At 35.4% G+C, this 19,955-nt stretch overlaps 1 non-coding gene across 1 annotated transcript; it reads right to left on the reverse strand.

The window, feature by feature from the left end:
• Nucleotides 1-3,620: 3,620 nt before the first annotated feature.
• Nucleotides 3,621-3,748, reverse strand: LOC122737807. The gene has a single exon (XR_006354579.1). It is a non-coding gene; the product is annotated as a U6atac minor spliceosomal RNA (small nuclear RNA).
• Nucleotides 3,749-19,955: the final 16,207 nt, after the last annotated feature.

Here is a 19,955-nt window from a genome sequence, read left to right on the forward strand (position 1 = left end):
TACAGATGAGAAAACTGAGGGAAACAGGGTTAAGTGATTTGCTCAGGGTCACACAGTTAGTAAGTGTCTGTAGCAAGATTGGAATTCAGGAAAATGAATCTTTCTGATTTTGGTCCTGGTACTCTATCCACTGTGTCACCAAGCTGCTCACATAATTATTTTTGTGATATAGCTAATATAGAAATATAGTATATATTATTTCACATGTATAATCAATATCATTTTGCTTGCCTTCTCAGTGGGTAGGGGAGGAGTGGGAATGAGGGAGCAATTTGGAAATCAAAATTTAAAAAGAAAAATATGTTTAAACTAAATAATAAATTACAAAAAATGAAAAATGGATACAAGAAATCATTGGTCTTCTTAAAAGTTAGGTCCTTGTCAAATGTAGTATTTTGATTAGTAGGCATTTCTGTTAAGAAAAATAGAAAGCACTTATATACAGTATGTGAAGGGATGCTCTATCTTTAAAAAAAGATAGCTAGTATTTATATAGTTTTCAAAGCACTTTACACATTAAATCGATTAATTCTCTCAAGTACTTTGTGTAATAGGTGCTATACTTATCCCAGTTTCATTTATTGGAGAGAAAACATATAAATACCAATTATTTTCCTATAACTTGATGGACTAAAAATGAAGAAATCCTGGGGCAGCTAGGTGGCACAGTGGATAGAGGACCAGCCCTGGAGTCAGGAGTACTTGAGTTCAAATCCGGCCTCAGACACTTAACACTTACTAGCTGTGTGACCCTGGGCAAGTAACTTAACCCCAATTGCCTTACTAAAAAAAATTTTAAAAAAAATGAAGAAATCCTCAATCTAGTGAACTAATAGAGGAAAATTCCATACCATAATTGAAGAAGAAAAAATATATAGCCAAATTATACAAAGGCATTTTAAAACACATGGTCTCATCTATGGTTATAATTATTTGTTGCCCTTGGATAAGAGATACCTGTAGTTTTGTCTAACTGGTTTCCTCAACCCTGCAGTTTTGTCTAAAAATATTATTTTTCACAATTGTAAAAAACAAATGAAAACAAAACCCAAACAAATAAACAAACAACAAGAACAAAACCTTAGTTCACCTTACATTGTTTCCTGCCCTTGAACTGGAATATTTTCTCTCTCTGAAAATAAACCCTACCAGCTACATGGCAACCCCCGCCCAACTCTTTTTTGGCTTATCCCTCTTTTCTCTACTCCTCTGTCCCCTGTGAAAGTTTGGATTTTTATATCATAAGTTGCTGCAAAATCTTCTGCTTGGATCCATACTCTATGTTGGCATGAAGACTTACAACAATAATAATACATTTCTTTGCTTTAATTTATTTCCTATTTTTGACAGAGTCATCAGACCCCATTTATAAGTATATTTCTCACAAAAAGTCCCATACCTCTTGTTTGAGAGATGTTGGAAGAATATTCAGGGTCCTCATTAGACATTAGAAGAATTAGGCCAGCATAGGTTAAAGATTCGTACACTGTAGTTTGTTTATGTACTCAAGAGTATGACACTTGCTGTGTAGGTGATGAACATGGGTCTTTCACAATTAAAGAGAGTCAGAGTGTTAGGGAGACTCTCTCTCTCTCTCTCTCTCTCTCTCTCTCTCTCTCTCTCTCTCTCTCCTGAAATATATGATTCAGATAAATAGGGTTTAAACTACAGCTATAACACCACATTAAAAAAAAAAAAAGCATTCGTTTAGCTCCTGCTATGTGCCTTAAGTATCTCATTACTTATGAAAAAACAGAAGATGATAAGTTCCTGGAACTTCAAAATCCTATAAGTTTCAGTTTTTTGTTTGTTTTTGTAACTTTAAAGTGACTGAAGAAAGGGAGATAATGAAGGAGACATTCAGTTCATTTATATAATAACAGTAAGTATAGCACAAAATGGAATCACTTACATTCTCCTAAGAAAAAAAATCTACTTTTTAAAGAGAAATTCCTGACAAGATAAGGAAACTGAGGTTGGGAGAGTCTAAGCCTCTTGTCTTGGGTTCCCTAGCCTGAAAGTATCTTAAGGAAGATTTGAACTTGTTTATTTAGATTTGCAAGTCAGGTGCTCTGTCCCTTACAAAATCTAGCTCCCTCATATTAATGAGATGCAGGTTTCTATTGATACCAAAATAAATGTAATGAAAACTAAATACTAGATACCTTATATATGTTATCTCTGTGAGAGAGTATTTTTAAAGATGGAGAAACAGTGAGGGCCAAAATTGTTCCTTACATGAATCAGAAAAAAAATGGGGAAAAAAAGGAAATTGTATTAAATCTTAGCAGTAAAGGGAGATAGTACAAGGGCTACTGAAGATTACAAACATAATCATATTTCAGAAGGAGAGGGGAATGCAAACTTCATCCTGGGCCAAAAGAATGAAAAGAAATCTGATCTATGAATACATTACTGGACTAAGGGCAGTATACTCAATCCTCAAGAAAGCATTATATTTCACCACCATTAAAAGAACATTTGAACATCTATCCAATTCATTATATAGAGATTAGTGTTTCCTGAAGTGAGGTAGATTTTCAGAGACTAAATTTCCCTGGACTTCTCAGAAACTTTGCTGTGCTTTTGTATGCCTGTTTTTTTTTTTCCTTTCCTTTTTTTTTTTTTTGAAGTCATTAGTTCTTTAGAAGTAAAGTAGGAAAAATACCTCTCACAAAGGACAACAGAGTTCAGGGTTTGAAGTTCTAACAGCCTGATCCTTTGACAGAATTTCTATTGACTCTCTAAGTTTAATGTTCAGTGAGTGATGTTAAGTAACCACCTTCAGATTTCAAGCTTAGAGAGAAATAAGAAAAAAAAATCAAATTTACAGATCTATGGGGGGTAGTGGCATGACTCCATTTGTAGTTAACCCCACAAAAGAGAAGTCCTTTAAATGTGACACTTCTCTCTCTGACCAATATTCTAAGCAACCCTGTTATGTTTCAGCTGAATATAATGATGTCAAAGTCTTAAAATTTATACTGTCATAGTCACTTGATGTTCTGAGTTTTGAGGAAAGAAAGAAGAGATAAAACGATTAATAACAATATCATCCCAGGGATGCTGGTTAATATATACCATGTAGCTAAGCAAAATGGGGGTATTTCAAAGTGAGATTAATGTTCATATGATATGAAGACAAAAAAGAACCCAAGTCCTATATTTTGAGTTATTAACTTTCATTCTTAACTTAGTTTCTAGTTACATTAACTGATGTAGGGAAAGTAGTCATGTTCTATTTTAAAAGAATTTTAAGAAAAAGTTTATCACGATAAAGGAAGAGGTCAATAACATACCCATTTACTAACACCTTTCTTACTTAGTTTATAAGATAATAGAATTTAAAAATAAATGGTATGGGGGCAGCTAGGTGGCACAGTGGATAAAGGACCGGCCCTGGAGTCAGGAGTACCTGAGTTCAAATACGGCCTCAGACACTTAACACTTACTGGCTGTGTGACCCTGGGCAAGTCACTTAACCCCAATTGCCTTACCGAAAAACAAAACAAAACAAAAAATAAATGGTATGATTCTATATGACATTTCTTAAGGGATTAATGAAACAATTTAAGTTAGGTCCCCCCCCCCTTTTTTTTTTCAATTTTGAACAACTTGTTTAAAAAACATGATTAGATGCCACAGAGTAGGTGGCAATGCCTTAACCGTATATGTGTTGTAAAGGCCACTAGGACCTCTTCCATCCTTATCAAGGGGGGTGCTAACCTTCTCTCCTTTCATACAACACTTTTTTTTTTAAGTGAGGCAATTGGGGTTAAGTGACTTGTCCAGGGTCAAACAGCTAGTAAGTGTTAAGTGTCTGAGGCCGGATTTGAACTCAGGTATTCCTGACTCCAGGGCCAGTGCTCTATCCACTGCGCCACCTAGCCTCCCCTCCCCCCCTTTTTAATAGACGTGAAATAATATTCAACAGAGAAAATCAATCATTGTCAAGATTGTTCTAAACTATTATATGATACTTGTTAGATTTTTAAATCATTGGTTTCAAGCCACTTAAAAATTATATCAGGTCTCAAACCTGTGATTTCATTAGTGTGAAGAATTTCCAGTTTAGAAATGTTATCCATCAAAATAGATTACTCAAATATCTTGAACAGTCATAAGAGAACGGTCAGAACACTGAGAGGTCAAATCACTTTTCCATGGTCATACAACTATATAGTATAGATTTGAACTTAGAGGACCCAGGTTCAAATCCTTCCCCTATCACTTAGGGCTTGTGTGACCTTGGGAAATTAATTTAATCTCTCTGGTCCTCAGTTTTCTTATCTGTAAAATGAAAGAATTCAAATAGAGAACCTCTGCAGTTCCTCTCTGCTCTAAGTGCATGATTTAATATGCCAAAATTAAAAAAAAATTAAATTGTCTGGATTTAGGATATTCTGTTCTCTCACACCAACCTTCTGTACACTAGAACAGGCTACCTCTGGAAATCTAATGTGAAAAATCCAACTAGGCCAACTTACCTCTTCATAGAACAGTCTTGCTCTGGACATTGTTTTCCTTTTATATGTGTTTATCATGTTCTAAGAACTTTACCAAAAGCCTTTGCTCACAAGTTGATGATAATTTTATATTATTTCACTGGAACCTAACTTTCAAAATGCAGCCTTTTCTCAAAAGACAGTTTTGTTAGTCTTCTTTGTAAGACATATCATGATTAAGCACCGATTTGACTGTGTCACAATATTACAAGTATGGAATGATGGAAACTTTAGTTCACAGAATTAGAAATCTAAATAATTATATATAAAGCAAAGACCAGTGAGGGTGGGAAGGGAGGGAAAGAAAAGAAATCCTTGACAATAATTGAAGATGATTCTATCATTTATCTGTCTTACTGTTTTCCTCTTCATCTATATATCCATCTGGTGATGTATCTATTGACGTTGGTTGTTCTTCATTCTCAAAGAAGACCAAAATGGCATCACTATGTTAGGGTCAGGTATGGTGTATCCAACTGTGCCTGATCAGACCAATACAAGTTCAGAAGTTTCTACCATAGGTTAGACCCAAATAATCCATATGAACACAATTTCTTTTGTCTCAACTTCAGCGTGGGATCCCTGCCTGTCATGGTAAATGGGTCAGGGTTAGGTAAAGCACAGAATTTTAGGAAACTTTTTCTAGTTTCGTCCTCATGCCAGGAGGTAAGCAGTGTGGTTCTTATAAAAAGGTTGTTCAGATGCCCAGGAGGTACCAAATTCCACTGCTGCTCCAGGCAAATGTGAAGATGAGACACCTCTCTGCATAGTCATGACTAGAGCTCCCAGTGTACCCACACCTGCTGCTTCATCACTTTCCCATTGCCACAGGACTTTGAGGTAGATAAAAATGGTCAAATGATAATGGTGGTATCTGTTGACTCATGTATAAATTGGATTTAAGTGAGGCAACATTGGTTAAAGTAATCAGTTTCACTCTTCTAGAGTCATCATGTCCACTGACAAGACAAAAGTCAAGATGACTGATGATGGCTTGGGATGCAATGGATGACCTGCTGTCTTTGATGTCTAACCAAGCTCTAAGTACCCCATAGTGACTGCTTCTAGTGCCTTAGTGGTCTATTGGCACAAATTGCTTACATCTACCTATTCTTCCAGGGAAATCTTCACATGCTTAGGGTAGACACCTCTTTAATTCACTGATGTGTTAGAGGCTTGTTGGTTACCCTCAGCCTGGGTTATCTCATTTGCTGAAATGGTTTATCAGAATGTGATCATTGAACATGTTATGGCTTCTTGGGTGGCCAGTGAACATCAAATGTTGAAAGCTGCCCTAAAAAGGGCTCTGCACCTTCACAACAGAAGTACTAGTTTTTTTACAAAATGGTAATTATTTGGCTAAGAAATAGAGTAGAAGATCAGTGGAATACCTTATGTATATAATAAACAATAGTAAATGATCATTTTAATCTAGAGTTTGATCATCCAGAGATCCAAAATTTTGGGTTAAGAACTCAATATTTAACAAAAATTGCTGGGAAAATTGGAATGAGTTTGCCAAAAATTTGACATATTCCAATAACTCCTTATACAAAGACAAGGTTGTAATTAATAAATTATTTAAATATAAAGTCTGATATCATAAGAGAACTAAGAGAACATGGGAAAAATGTTCCTATCATTGTTTTTGTTCTTGAAGAGTACCAATGACATCATGAGAGTGACATACTTGAATTGGGTATAAATGAGGCAGAGTGCACAGTCATCAGCTTCACTCTCTCTTCCAGAGTCATTGTATTCCAGGGGCAAGACAAAGGTGAAGACCATTGATGATGGCCCAGGATGCAGTGGGTGACCTTGGACTTTCTAAATTATTTCCCTCCTCTCAGTTTGTCTGAGGCTCTGACTATTCAATGACTTAGAATGAGGTAGGAATGGAGATAATTATCATCCATGGATAAAGGAAGATTGTGAGACCAAATAAGAGATAAAGAGGATCATGGGATATAAAATAATTTTGATTACATAAAATTAAAAGGCTTTTTCACAATCAAATCTAATGAGGCCAAAATTAGAAAGGAAACAAGATATTAGGGGGTAAATTACAGTCTTTCTTTCTTTCTTTCTTTCTGGTGAGGCAATTGGAGTTAAGTGACTTGCCCAGGGTCACACTGAGGCCAGATTTGAACTCAGGTCCTCCTGAATCCAGGACTGGTGCTCTATCCACTGCACCACCTAGCTGCCCCTTTAAAAATGTCTTATTTTCTTTCCTAATTAATTCTTTTTTTTTTTTGATGGGCAATTGGGGTTAAATAACTTGCTCAGGGTCACACAGCTAATTGGTGTCAAGTGTCTGAGGCCGGATTTGAACTCAGGTCTTCCTGAATCCAGGGTGGATGCTTTATCCACTGTGCCACCTAGCTGCCCTACAGTGTTTCTTAGTAAAGGCTTCATTTCTCAAATACATAAGGAAATTACTCAAATTGATAAAAATAAGAGCCATTCCCTAGATAAGTGGCCAAAAATATAGACTTTTTTTTGTCCAAAAAAGAAATTAAAGCCATCACATAAAAATGGACTAAAATGCTACTGATTAGAGAAATGAAAATAAAAACCACTCTAAAGTTCCAGCTCACAACTATCAGATTGGCTAACAAGCAACAAAGGGGAAAAGCTCAAATGGATGTGGAAACATAGGTACAGTAGTTCACTTATGGTGGAATTGTGAAGTAGTTCAACGATTCTTGGTTCCAGGCATTTTCTTTCTTTTCCTTTTCCTTTTCTTTTTCTTTTTCTTTTTCTTTTTTTAAGTGAGGCCAATTGGGGTTAAGTGACTTGCCCAGGGTCACACAGCTAGTAAGTGTTAAGTGTCTGAGGTCAGATTTGAACTCAGGTACTCCTCAATCCAGGGCCAGTGCTCTAGCCACTGTGCCACCTAGCTGCCTCCAGGCATTTTTTTCTGGCTGTCTCCTATTTTTGGCACTCTATCCCTTCTATACTCTAACTACTGACCTCCCTAGACAGCTTTGTGGTATACTGGATAGAGTTCAGGGCCTGGAGGCAGGAAGACCTGAATTCAAAAAAATCCCCAGATGCATTGTAGAATGTAATTCCTTCATTGGGAATTCCCCACATATTTGAAATCACGTTTTTCAAAAAGAAGAATGAAAAGATTTCAAATAAAGTCAGGATGATCATTTGATGTCAGTATTGCATGGGAATTTCTTTGGTTAAGATGGTTCTGAGATCTTTTACAGCATTAAGATTCCATAATTCTGTGGTAACATCATCAAAATGAACATTTTTTAGAAATGAATTATTTGTCCTGATTGAGATCACCCTTCAAACAAACAGGAAACAACAATAAAAATGAAACAGTAACTTGAATTCAATTCCATCCCCCATCTTTTATACTGATTTCAATGAAAACTGTTTTACCTATGTCTTTAAGGGTCTAATATTTGTAGAATTTATATTATTACTTTGAGTTCTGTTCTTTAAAAAGCAATTCCAGTAACCTTAAAATGAATACATCTCCTCTCTTTTCCCATACTATAATAGCCTGTTTTTATACTCATCTTGCCTGATAAATGTTTTAATATGAAATATATATATGTGTATGTGTGTGTATTGATATATAGTGCATGTATATATGTATATATAAATATATCTCTATACATGTGTATTTATAAATATGTATGTGTATATATGTGTGTATGTGTGTATGTATGTGTGTGTGTGTGTTGGTAAAAAGTTAATATATTTCTCCAAATCTATTTTAATCCAATGCAGTGAGTACTAGAATATCTAGTATATGCAAGGCAGTTTACTAGGCACTGGGGAAATAATGTAAAAAGGAAATAAATAGTATCAAAATTGATGACAGAAAGGAATAGATCATGGACTTGTGATTTCAATGGAATTCTTTGGATGAAGAAATTCCCTATACCAGTCTTAGAGAGTTGCCTATAGCATTGAGAGGTTAAAAGTCTCTCCCAGAGCCAGGGTTGGCCAGAGACAGAACATGAAACTGGCGTTTCCTAGGCTCTGAATCTTTTGTTTGTTTTCCTACTACACAAGGCTTCCTGTGCTACCTATTTTTTTCTCTTTTAAATTTTATATATTTATACTGAACTTAACAGATAAAACAAATCTTTTGATAACATAGTAGAATAAAAATAGTAATTGCACATGAAACTGCAAATCAATTATGCACAACTCGCTATTCCTTTTAAACATATAATAAAGCTATTATGTAAATTTCTTTTTTCCCCTTTTTTCTTCCCACCCCAGTTTACCCATGAGAGGCCCACAGACACAAATATGTACATGTGTATAAGTATATGTGTTTATATGTATATGCAAACATGTACACACATACACATATAATATGCATACATATGTGTAAATGTGTATATATATAAAATTATTCTATATATACTTCTAGTTATCAGTAATAGAATATTAATGTAAGATAAATTAAAAGTTCTTATATTAATATGAACACTTTATCAAGATATTAGTAATACCCCCCCTTAATACTTCAAATTTTATAAAACAATTCCTTTTCAATAACCCTTTACTGGTCATAGGATTTGTTAATGAAAGGAACTTTAGATATAATCATGTTCAGGTCCTGTGCTTTGCAAATGAGAAACTTCATATACAAACAGGTTAATGGATTTTTTCAAGGTCATAAAGATAACCATAAAAATAACTTTGTTCATATTTGATCCATGTGCTCAAACTCAGTACATTTTTTCCTATACCATGCTGCCCAGCTAAAGGTAGGTTTAGTCAAAGATATCCTTATTTTACAAATGAGGACACTGAGGCTGCATGAATGCATTTTTAAGTGATTTCATTAATTTCCTTGACCTGTTTGAGTACCCTAATTATACAGGTAATGGAGAAATACTATATGAGGATTGGTTGTATTGACTAAGGAGCATAATTGCTTGACAATCTTTTGTAAAAAGATAGAGTAAACCTAGCCAGAAAATTAGTAACTCTGAAGCCAATTAAGCTCATGGCAACTTTGATGCTGATCCTGAACTATTTGGTGATGTTGGCTTATGGACCTTCAAGAGACATCTCATATCTTTAAAGACTTGACTGCAAGTTATGAGACCATGAACATATCCGGTTTATTGTCTTATTGTCTTTAGCTCTCCTCTAACTTTGGTTATGGGACTTTCAGAATTATCCTTTTTTTTTTTTTGAAAGCTCTCCTTATCATCTCCTAATCAAGCCTTGAACTATGAACTGCTTATCACCATCCTTGGAGTTCTCTGATTTGTGTATCAAAGGCCACATCTTTGACCCCTGTAATTCTTCACTCCCCCTCCCCTTGGGAATGGAAGCCACTGACTCATTTCTTTCTAAACTTACGTTTTCCTCCAAATGTTCTTACATGCCTTTGTTTGAAATGTATACAAACCCACACAATCTATAACCTGGTGCCCTATTCAGCATAGGCTGGAAAGTACCCATACAACATGTTAAATTTTTCTTTTCTTCCCTGCTTAATAAAAATCTTTCTTTAATTTTACAGTCATTGAATTTCTCTGTTTTCCTCTTAGGAAGAAGGGGTTTTAAATCTTGAGAACTGATCTTAGCATTCTTTGGTCTTCCACTTTAAGGATGAGAGATCTAATTTCCATCAAAAGAGCTTTTCCTTAGTTTCCAAGGCCAATAAAGGCTAAAGTACACCCTGGGCAACCAGGATGTTTCTAATACTGTGTGTATGAGAGAGGGTTAGAATCAGGAATGTCCTGGAGTCGGCTTGAAATGGTCTTAAGAGACAATTATTAAATTTTAAGTGGGAATATTTGGACCTCAGAAATCTGAAAAAAATATTTAAGAAAATAATGGAGATAATTTTAATAATGATGATTAAACTTGATTGAGTAGATAGATTTTTTCAGATAACTGGTTGTTAGATATTTAATAATAATATACTAATAATATTGATATGCTGCTTGCTACATGGTAGGCACTATGTTAAGCACTTTACAATAATTATTGGGCCTTCTAGGTGGCACAGTAGATAAAGCACTGGCCCTGGAGTCATGAGGATGTGAGTTTAAATTTGACCTCAGACACATGACACTTAATAGCTGTGTGATCCAGGACAAGTCACTTAACTCCATTGCCTCAAACTTCTGGGGCCATGTTCTGTTGTCTTGCTATTGGACACAGGTGTCTCTGAAGGAGAGAATGAGGCTGGTGACTTTGGACAGCTCTTCCTCACTTGAATCTAATTCACTGCAAGTCATATCCCCATGCCATGGTCCTCTTCGAAAATGAAGGACAAAAAAAAAAAGAATTCTCTCATTTGATCACCACAACAACCCTGAAAAATAGTTGCTATTATAATCCCCATTTTATAAATTAAAAAAAAAGGCAAATGGATAGTAAGTGACTTGCCCAAGGTCATACAGTTAGTGTCTGAGGCAGGATTTAAAGTTGGCCCTGTGCTTTATCCAATGCTTCATTTAGCTGCTCACATGTCTGACTAGAATCCATGTCTTTTGACTGCAGATTTATTATTCAGTTTTCAGAGATAGCCTAATTCAGTGTAAAAAAAAAATTAAGCTGGGTTTGTTGTTAGGAGATGAGAGTTTAAATCACTACTCAAAACGAGTATTTTATATAAAATTGATAATTCCCAACTTCTCTTAAACCCATTCTCTTTTTTCCCTCAACACTGTCATACTCAGCTCACAAGATAATGCTTTTAAAACTTTATGGTATTCAATTGTTATGAACATTTCACTTTTCTTTTTGCTGTACTCTGCTTAGATCAAACTAAATGTTTCCAATCCTATAGGTATCTTTCAGATGAAAACAATGGCTCTATATAACCCTAAAATGAATAACAATTCATTTAGAAAGGGATATTTAATATGGCATTAACCTTGCATTTTAAAATTTCCACGTAATTAGAATTAAGAAGAAAATATTTCAAGGAAAATTTGATTAACTTAAGTGAATTTCATGGGGGGAGGTGAGGTAGAGGATTCCATCAATTCAGTATTTTCCCTTTCTTGTGTCTCATAGCACAGAGTTTAGTCTTTGACATCTCTTTTTTATTGATAATCCAGGAGTTAACTTAGAAATTCTATCCAGTTGGTACTAAAGGGATTTGAAGTAAAATGTGTGTATATTCCATGATGGATTTGAACTCCATATCTTTTTTAATAGTGGAAAAGCTCTAACTGAAATGTATGTACACATACACCCACATATACATATATGTATGTGTATATATACATATATTTATATGTACATATAAATATATCATACATACATATACATATATCAAAAATCACACATGTTTTCATTGACTCTTTACTTCCTTCATGATGATGAACTCTTTTAATTGGCTATACATCCAAAACTGTGTGCCCAAACAGAAGGTTCCAACATTAAAAAAAAAAATCTGCAAGGTATTTATGAGATAAAAGTAAGAGGACCTTGAAATGCAGCATCTTCCTCATCTGGTAGCCACATGGCACTTCTGATCCTAGATGAATGAAATAGAGGATTGAATGACCTTTTGAGTCTTGAAATCTCAAAAGAATCAGCAGTTATTCAGCAGCAGAAGTCCTTAACAAAGTATGTTGTAGTTACAGTATCCAAACTTGATAAGACAGTCCAGCCTTGAGGAAGAACTACCAGCCTAGACAAACCTACTAATAGATTGACCCATCAGATAAGATTCTGTCATTCTGTCATTCAACAAGGGTGTGACTTATATATTAGCTATGCTGCATCTAAAAGTAAGTAGAAACTAGATGGTACAGTGGAAAGAGTGATAAGCCTAGAGTCATAAAGTCATCATCATGAGTTCAAATCTAACCTCAGATACTCACTATGTGCCCATGGGCAAATCATGTAATGCTGTTCGTACCAGTTTCCTCATCCTTAAAATTAGCTGATGAAGGAAATGGCAAACCATCTAGCATCTCTGCCAAGAAAACCCCAAATGAAGAATTAAACATAATTTAAAAATAACTGAACAGCTATAATTCAGAAGTGAATTTGGTTGAAGGGGTACTTATAATTAACACTTAATTTGGGCTGACTCTTTGTTGGATCTTTGAGGGTAGAAGAAAATAAATTCTGGTTTGGGGGTGGGGAATACTTTATAGTAATTTTTTTTTTATTTCACTTTTCTCAGGAATAAAGGTTTAAAGGAGAGAGAAAATAATTTGAACCAGGGAGACATTTTGTATTTCAGTTCTTTCTAAATTTTTCAGTAAATCTGAATCCAGGGAAAGAACTTAATAGTAGAATTATGTATATATGTATGTATGTCTGTATATACACATATAGATATTATATATGGTTATATGAATCCTCCACATTATAGATATTATATATTGTATACAGCCTATTCTCTATATTATACATATTGTATATATGCATGCCTATTTACATATATAATTCCATATAACTTTATATAAAAATAATTTTATATGCACATATTTACACACATGTATATATCTATATCTCTCTATCTCTACACACATTTGCATATATACATGTATAGACATATACACAACTACATATGTACACATATATGCATGTGTGTAGAGATGCATATAGAACTATGTATGCATACATGCAGACACAATGCATCCGTACACACATGCATGTACCCATACAAGCACATATGCATACAAATATGTACATACATACACACACCTATTTGTGTTTAATGGTAGCCATTTCTAGGACAGGGAGTGAGGAAAGAAAAAAATGCATGATAATTTTGATGTATATTTGAAAAGAATAGGAAGACATGCATAGTAGATTTGCAGCTTCATACATAATTAAAAATAAAATTTGGGGCCGCTAGGTGGCGCAGTGGATAGAGCACCGGCCCTGGAGTCAGGAGTACCTGAGTTCAATTCCGGCCTCAGACACTTAACACTTACTACCTGTGTGACCCTGGGCAAGTCACTTAACCCCAATTGCCTCACTAAAAAAAAAAATAATAATAATAATAAAAATAACATTTAAAAAGCAAGTTAATGTTAATGTGTTATAAATTATATCAAGGAGATAGCAAATAATATTGTAGTTCAAATTACTGTTTCCATGATATTTGGACATTGATTGATAGACATTGGGGAAAATTCATAGGAAGAGGGCTTAAGAATGATGGTACAGGGGCAGCTAGGTGGTGCAGTAGAGAAAGTACCAGCCCTGGATTCATGAGGACCTGAGTTCAAATCCAGATTCACAATTGACACTAGCTGTGTTACCTCAGGCAAGTAACTTAACCCCCACTGCCCTGCCAAAAAGAAAAAAGAAAAGAGAATGATGGTACAAGAGAAATCAGTCCTAAACCTACCATAGGTACCTCCAGAACTCTGAAGGGAGTGATTGATTTGTTCTGGGGACTGGCCCTTCCTAAGGTAAATAGAAATTGTTAGAGTAGCATAGACCACTTATGAAAATGAGTATAACTATATTTGGAAAAGTTTCCTCAGCTTTGAGGAATATATGAGATGATGCCTGTACTTAAAGCTCTTATAAATACCAGCTACTCCTATTCCTATTATCATCATCTTTGCAGAATGCCTAAATACAGTGGTCGTGGTTGTGGTGTGTGTGGTGTGTTTCAGGGCCATTCAATACCGATTTAAGATTTAGAATTTTTATGATGATATTGGTTGAGGTACTATCTTTAAATGTATTGATGACAACCCAGCCACACATTCCTGTCTGCAACCTATATAAACCTCCTATAGGCAACCTATCCAAAGTACCTTTCATAAATTCCTTAAATACATTCCAAATTAAGAAGCCAAGGCTCAGAGAGCATACACATCTTGCCTAGCATCAGTTAGTGAATGAGTGTATGAATTAGTAGTGGAACTACAAAAACTTTTGTTCTGAACAAAATCTATGACTGAAGTAATGACAAGCCTGTCATTGCAATGTCCAGAAGGTTTGTTTACCCTCTCTTGCTCTGCACCACATAGCACTAGAAGAATAAATGATGATCTGAATTATGGAGATTGTAATGAACATCTTGAGGATGATATGGATACAAGATATCTTGTAATATAGACTGGACTTGGCTATTGAATGGCTGTCAGGTGATGGAAAATAAATATTGAAGGTGTGTTTGAATTTATTATGAACCAAAGCAAATGGAAATATAGTGGTATAATTAACAGAAATGTAGAAATTGGTGGAAAGGTGGGTACTGAGGAAAACATGATGATAATTTTGAATTAATTAAATTATATGTGTCACTGGGGCACAAAGAGGGAAATTTTCATCTGTTACTTAGAAATATGAAACTGAACCTATTGCTCATGGTGCCTTTTTTCACACCTATAGACTCAGAAATTTTTCTTACTTAATGGCAGTCTTTCAGGGAGATAGAAATTGTCTATCTATATCTTCTATGTGCCCCTACCTAAGTGGCACAGCAAATAGAGTACAAGGCCTGAATTCAGAAAGATGCATCTTCCTATGTTCAACTCTGGCCTCAGACACTTACTAGCTGTGTGACCCTCAGCAAATCACTTGACCCTGTTTACTTGTCTGTAAAACAATCTGGAGGAGGAAATGGCAAATCACTCCAGTATCTTTGCCAAGATAACCCTAAATGGGGTCATGAAGAGTTGGACTGAAAAACAATTGAACAACAGTAAGATGACAGTCATTATATGTCATGATATACAATATTTCTATAAGCTGCAAGGTTGGAGAAAAGGATGAGGAATATAAGGGATAACCTTTCCATCCTACACTTCAAGTGGCTCACTTACAAAGTTTCCATGTAGGTTGATCCCAGGCAGAACATAATGCACAGTTTTTAAGGATTGGACTCTCAATGGCCAGGTCGCTTTCTCAATTACATAAGTGTTGTTAAGGGCTAAAATTCTAGCTAGTCTGTCTAAAATATCTAATGAGTGGTTGCCAATAAATTATAAGCTTTAGCAAGAGTTAGACTTTTAAGCATTTATTAAGGAAAATAAGAATTTGGTAAAGAGAGAGAAAGGCCTAGATTCCTATCTATTAAAGGGAGAGCACATTTTTAGCTCCGCTCTCCACCAGAGTCCAAAGGAAAGCGCGTGAGAGTGAGCGCCAGTCTCCTCCTTCCTCCTCCCACTAGCCCGCGTCACTTCCTGATGCCAAAGAAAAGACTCCTGGTCTTGCCCTCAAAGACCTTCGCTTCATGGGCAGAACTCTTCTACAGTAAGTCTCCAGCAGGTGGCGTAATTCCAATCGTTACAGTTCCCCACTTTGTTTCCTCAAGAAACGGTACGTTTCCTTGATGAAACAGTCAAAAATAACAGGATATAATAACCTATGCTAACTAACAATATGTTAATAACAATATAGAAAAGGGAGAGAGGAAAGTTTTGTCCAGAGGGGCAATTTTTCGTCCTCATGAACCGATGCTTTGACATTGGTCTTGCAAAGGGAGGGCCTCTGCAGAGAGTACATATTACAGATGGTGTATATTATAACAGAAAGAGAAAAAGAAAAAAACAACAAAAACAAAACAAAACTTTTCATTTAAAGTCTCTGAAAGTCTTTTCTCAGATGTCCTCTAGGTATAGTCGTGGAATGGAAGTCTTTTCAGGGGTTGATGTGTGGATGCTAGTAATCCGCCAGGAAAATTTCCTACAAAATTGAGCTTAACACAACTTTAAAATAGCTTTGTCAATAATCAAATCAATGAAAGTTCTCAAAAACATGTCTAAGGGAATTCAGAATCTTGGTTGTTACACATGAAACATATAATAAAACAAAAATTGAAACATCCTTTAAAATTAATATTAATATAGTCCCCCCTTATGGAGGGTAATTGAGAAGACAATTGCTGTGATATTAATTTTTAAAAATAATTTTTATCTTTGTTTCATCACTTTTTGCATCATCTGCCTAATTATCCTCATGCCATTATGAGAAATTAAAAAATCTAATATAATTGTTAACAGGTATCAAGGCCAAATTCAACACTGTATTTATCATGATGTTAAGGGCTAAAATTCTTGCTAGTCTGTCTAAAATATCTAATGAGTGGTCGCCAATCAATTACAAGCTTTAGCAAGAGTTAGACTTTTAAGCATTTATTAAGGAGAATAAGAATTTGGTAAAGAGAGAGAGAAAGGCCTAGATTCCTATCTATTAAAGGGAGAGCACATTTCTAGCTCCCTTCTCCGCCAGAGTCCAGAGGAAAAGAGAGCGCGAGACTGAGCGCCAGTCTCTTCCTTCCTCCTCCTACTAGCCCGCGTCACTTCCTGACTCCTGGTCTTGCCCTCAAAGACCTTCCCTTCATGGGCAGAACTCCTCTACAGTAAGTATCCAGCAGGTGGCATTATTCCAATCGTTACAATGACACCTGAGATAATTATGGGGGTTACCATAAAAGAACAGAGAAATGATGGGATATGAGCATTCCCACACTTGAGCAATATGTACTGCCCATGCAGTATGCCAGGCTTAAAATAGGTGGACGGAATATATGTCCATGCCACTGAACATATTGGAGGAAACTGAGTCAGACTTAATCAGATGCATGGGATTGAGATGTCCATGGCATCAGGCATATAGGAGAGAGCATAGAAGCCAGGTGTAGAAGTGAGATGGGTGGGATCAAAACTTCCAGCCATCTGTACAGTATTGTGGGGAAAAAGAAAATAAAATATTAAACCCAGAGAATCCAATCTCAACATTTGTCAAAAGCTGTTCCCTCGGCCATACCTTGACTTCATGCATGTCTCCCCTCATGTGACAGTTCAGTATCTGCTCTTGCATGTATTCCTTGTGACTGGATGGCATCTTGGCCAACTGGCATCTGATAACTCAGAATAAAGGCAATTATGTCTTAAATGATAAGTTCCCATAATCCAAGTCTCATATGGATTTAAAAATTGAGGATAATAAATGATTGCAAAAAATGTGAATACATCTTGACTCAGAACACAATATATAATTATGCAACAATTTCAAATAATACCCCTTTTTAAATTTAGTATACAATTACTTTTGTGCAAAATCAGAACATATTTAAATACAAGTTAAAGCACAACAGAATCTCAAAGAAAACTGTTTTTTTTTTTGAAAAAAGAAAACTTTTACAAATGTTCTCCTCTTTTTTTTTGGAATATGCTTATCAAACATAATACTTCTAGAATCAACTTACACTTGCCATGGCAACCAATTTGCCAGGGAAATGCTTTAAAGAGTTTGATCAAATAATCAGTTGAGAAAAAATAACAAGAACAAACAACTCAGAATATGGGCGCACAATACTCCTAGAATTAACATTGTATTATGAAATCAAAACCATCTTGCAATTTTTCAAAATTAGATAGACAAATGAATAGAAGAAAATACACATGGAACAATAAAAGACAATGAAATTCAAACTAGGGAAATCTAAATGAATATGAACTTAATATTAATAAGAGTATTATAAAATATAAACTTGATCACATGACCATAAAAAGCTTTTACAAATATTCTCCATGTTTTAAAAACTAAGTATAAAACACAATCTCAAAAGCATGAAAATCTCTATGAAAATAGACCCATACCATTAATTTCAAAATGTATATGTAATAGCATAGAAATCCTATGTAACCTCTGAACTGATACTATTACTCTGAGTGAATTCAGAACACTTTTAATTCCGATATCTAAAATCCCCAATACTCATATCAATACCTTGCTGTTTACTTCTACATTTCTGTAAAATATATACCCTTCCATGGAAAAAGAAGCAGAGTCTTGAACTATGGAGATGATTGTCATTCTTATTCAGCTTAAGTTTTTCTTCTTTAACCCCTCTATATTTTCTGTCAGTCTTTTCACCATACAAATGCTTTATAAGATTACTAATTAAAGACAAAAGCAGGTTAGCAAAATTATGAACAAAACGAGTATATCTGGAATTTAAGGGGTTTTCTAAGGTTGTCTTAGAAGGACAGCCAGACTGGGGAAGGGCTGAGCCTGAAGCTGCAAATGTAGTTAGAGAAAGTTGCCCATGGGCATTAGATCTCTGGACTTCTAGGGCAGGGGAAGCAATGGGATTGGCCATGGGAGGAGTAGAAGGTGGGGTCTGGAGAGGAGGGGAGGGACCAGCACAATTTGAATCAGACTTGATTTTGAACTCAGGCCTGGTTTCCTCTTCCCCCACTTTGCTTCCAGGTTCTAGGGGATTAAAAACTTCTAGAGGGTGGGTCGTTGCCTCCAGGCATGCAAAATTAGAGCAACAATTAGTGTTAGAACTGGGAAAAACTGCAGGAATCTCTTCAGGTTTCTCTGAAAAAGCATGGTTGGGAGAGGGAGAGATATTTCCTTGTGTGAGTAAGTTGCTGGCTCTTTTAACAAAAATAAAAATAAAAATAGAAAATCTACAAAAACAAAGCATTAACATGATCTTATTTCCCATTTGTCTGGTTAAACAGACTAAAATCAAAAATAGGGTAATTAGGGAGTTTAAAAGGTCCATTTGAAAAAATTTAAAGGGAAAACACAGCCAGTACACCAGTACTTAGTTAAAGGGAGAGGGTAGGGGAAATTTCTTACCCAACCAGAAGATCAGAAGACTGAGATTTAGCTTTCCTCTTCATGGTCAGCCATCTGTTAAGGGCTAAAATTCTAGCTAAACTGTCTAAAATATCTAATGAGTGGTCGCCAATAAATTATAAGCTTTAGCAAGAGTTAGACTTTTAAGCATTTATTAAGGAGAATAAGAATTTGGTAAAGAGAGAGAAAGGCCTAGATTCCTATCTATTCAAGGGAGAGCGCATTTCTAGCTCCCCTCTCCACCAGCGTCCTCAGGAAAGAGTGTGAGAGCGCCAGTCTCCTCCTTCCTCCTCCCACTAGCCCACGTCACTTCCTGACGCCAAAGAAAAGACTCCTGGTCTTGCCCTCAAAGACCTTCGCTTCATGGGTGGAACTCTTCTACAGTAGGTCTCCAGCAGGTGGCGTCATTCCAATTGTTACAGTGTTTATCTGTATGCATATGTATATGAATGTGTATCTAAGTGTGTGTGTGTATGTGTGCGAGTGTAGTAATTGATATATTGTCTAATAACTTGAAGAAATGAATGAATCATGAAGAATGGTCAAGCAATCTTACTTTTCTTTCTAGGCAAAATATCACATTCTTTTGTAGAGAAAACAGAAGCAAATTAAGAATCAAACAATTATAATTTTCTCCCCATCATTTGTTACCCAGAGCAACAGGCGTATTTCTTCCTTGATCCTCCCATTTTTTCCCCATAGGACTAACCAAACACTTTTTGTTGTCTTTTTTTTTTCCTTTCCTACATCAGCTCATTTCTGATATGGTCTTCCTCTTACTATTCACATAGGATCAAGTCATGCTTTCATGTTTATATTCCAAATCTGTCTTTCCTTCTATCTTTTGTACTCTCAGGACTTAGTCAAGTATTCTAAATAGGCCATGTTACCTTTAATATGATAGATAATTTCAATCTT

Source organism: Dromiciops gliroides, chromosome 1 (genome assembly GCF_019393635.1).
Source record: "Dromiciops gliroides isolate mDroGli1 chromosome 1, mDroGli1.pri, whole genome shotgun sequence".
Classification (NCBI taxonomy): domain Eukaryota; kingdom Metazoa; phylum Chordata; class Mammalia; order Microbiotheria; family Microbiotheriidae; genus Dromiciops; species Dromiciops gliroides.